This window comes from Salvia hispanica, chromosome 6, assembly GCF_023119035.1.
Source record: "Salvia hispanica cultivar TCC Black 2014 chromosome 6, UniMelb_Shisp_WGS_1.0, whole genome shotgun sequence".
NCBI classification, from domain to species: Eukaryota; Viridiplantae; Streptophyta; class Magnoliopsida; order Lamiales; family Lamiaceae; genus Salvia; species Salvia hispanica.
Genome location: NC_062970.1, coordinates 35,366,947 through 35,369,679, shown reverse-complemented (window position 1 = coordinate 35,369,679; position 2,733 = coordinate 35,366,947). Strand labels below are relative to the sequence as shown.

Below are 2,733 nucleotides of genomic sequence, written 5' to 3'. Positions count from 1 at the left end.
GTCTAGACCATTAAATTTTTTATTCCATACAATCTTATCCTTGCCTTACAAAAAAGTACTAATAATATTTAATGAGAAAAGATATGCTACATACCTTATGTGAGCTTCTTATATGGGCACCACTCTCGTTTGACGCGCGTATAACGTTGTACATTTCGATTTATATATTTAGTTTAGTTCTAATACATTAAAAAATAATATTAAAATTTTTAATTTCACAAAATTCATAAAAATCAAAGCTCGATTTGCTCGTTTTCTCTATATTTAGTACTATAAATTAAGAAAACGAGCAAATCGAGCTTTGATTTTTATGAATATTGTGAAATTAAAATTTTCAATAACATTCTTTAATGTATTAGAATTAAACTAAATATATAAATCAAAATAAACAACGCTATACCTGCGTCAAATGAGAATGGTGCTCACATAACGTATATAGGATATCATTCCCCATATTAATTACACAATACATAGTTATATATGCGTGACTTGCCTAATTTAACGATGCAAAGACAAGTAAAACAAGGATACTCTTTTATATCTCTATTTTCTTTTTTGAGAGGAATCTTATAATAGGGAAAATGTAATACCCGCACCCTTATTTCTTTTCTTTCCTTTCGTCATTTTAATGTCGAACTAAAGATGTAATGTTCTCTTTTCGTGAAGATTTAGTGGAACTCGAGCCTTTAATGAAACTTAATCTTTTTAGTTGCAAAGTAAAAGCTAAAGAAATAATCGAACGAACTAAAACAAACTAAAATACATTATGGAATATAAAGAATTTTCGAATAGCTTTACATATCCAATAAACTATTAACTAACTTCAAAAGTTTACGAGGATCAAAGGCTTCAAAGAAAGAAAACTAAGGATAAATTTTTGATGCACTTCGGGCCTCTTCTCCAGGCCCGAACTATAGCCCATCTTTGAGCAGTCCGTCGGGCCGAAGGGAGCGGGCCGAGCCTGAGAACAACACAACAGCCACACCTTCCTTTCTCACCTACAAGACTACAAACAAAGTAATTATTGCATATGTACAAAAGACTACAAACAAAGTAATTATTGCATATGTACAAGAGAGTTAAGGGATTCTCCTATTAAAGAAAAGGAACAACATCTCTTTAACTTGAAGACCCAAGACTTACCATTTAGGGCAAGTCAAAGCCAGCTTTCCTCCTCCTCTCAAGGCAGCCTCCTGCATTCTCTTGGCATCTCATGCAAGAACAAACAAAGAATTTAATGGCTAAGTACCAAGTACCATCAAATGAAACCAAAACAACTTGAATTAGAATGCTACAAAAATGAATCATAAGAGATCTTGCTGTTATGTAAAACCAAAACTGCAGCAACAGCCATTTAATTCCCCATAGTACACCAAGATCAACCTATAAAAACCCCGTCCACGCCACCTTTGAACACTCTCCTACACAACTTCAAATTTTCCAGCAACATAGCAAGTTTGAGAGGAAGAAAGCTGAGGTTTAAGAGCTGAATTCTCAAGGCAGCCGCAGCTTCAAGAGGTATTCCACCTCCAACCCTTCTCCCCCCGCGGCTGTTAACTAATAAAAGATTTAGTATAAGCATAGAACAACAACACCTTTGCTCAACAACCAAGTTTTCACCACAGTAATCAAATGCAAGAACTTAGACTTGCTATAGGAATTTCCACAAGACTAAGCATTTTTTTTTTCTGCCAAGAATCACAACATAAAGCTTCTGCCACAAACCCAATTAATGGACTCAATAATCAAACTCTCACAAGATCAAAGCTTGAACATCACCAATAGTCAAGAATCGAATTTACATAGGTTGCTAAATAAACCCACGAATTGAGCTAAGCAAAAGAAGGCAGAAAACTTAGCTTATAGAGAGATTGTCCGGCGGTGGTGCGACGGGAGGCGGAGAGTTCCTCCGTGACGTCGATGGAAGGCGACGAGTAGCAGTGGAGTTTTGCCGCAGGCGAAGCTGCAGCTTGACGGAGAGCCGGATGGCGAGACGGGCAGCGATTGGCGAGCCTGTAGAGGCCGAGAAAGGGGCTGCCGCGCACGGTAACACCTCCAACGACGGAGTACAACCACGGCGGTGACTATTTCCTCCGGAGACGGCGACGATTTCGCAAGAGATAGAGGAACCGGAGGAAGGGAAAGGCGACGCCTTCTCCCTAACCGGGACAGCAGCGGCTGTTCCACCGCGTCGGGGAGCGGCGAGGCCTCAGCCGTGCGGCGACGGCGGAAACTCCGCGGCGAGTTCGCCGAAGATGAAAGAGAGTATGGATGAGTCGAAGGGAAACCCGATCCGTGAAAAAGAAAGGTTACTCCGTGCGTGGATTCTCCGGCGACCGGCGTGGAATCGTCGGAGTGGCGATTTCACCAAGGGAAGAGAGGAAGAAGAAGCTGTTGTACAGTTTTTGCAATTTAGGGATTTTAGAAGAGGAAATCACGATGGGGAAGGGAGTATATTGGGCCTCTCTTTTTTTTATTTTGTTTGGGCCTCTATTAACTAAAAACATGGGCTAGAGTTTATATGGGAGATGGGCTAGTGATTTAAAGTATTAAGTTGGGCCCTTGTAAAGAAAATTTAAAAGTATGGGCTAAGAAATTAAATAGAGAATTGAGTTGCTATAGAATTTAATTATGGAGTTTGGGCCATCAATTAAAATAAAAGTATAGGCTAAGAATATAATTAAATCATGGGCCCTCCTATGATATTGGTTAAATAATTAATGGTTCGCTAAT

The 2,733-nt window shown here is 39.3% G+C and overlaps 1 long non-coding RNA gene across 1 annotated transcript; it reads right to left on the bottom strand.

Annotated features, from left to right (window-relative positions):
- Positions 1 to 745: 745 nt before the first annotated feature.
- Positions 746 to 2,465, bottom strand: LOC125193041. The gene is made up of 2 exons (XR_007171520.1): positions 1,144 to 2,465; positions 746 to 1,006 (listed from the first exon to the last, which is right to left on the bottom strand). It is a non-coding gene; the product is annotated as an uncharacterized LOC125193041 (long non-coding RNA).
- Between the last annotated feature and the right edge of the window lie 268 nt (positions 2,466 to 2,733).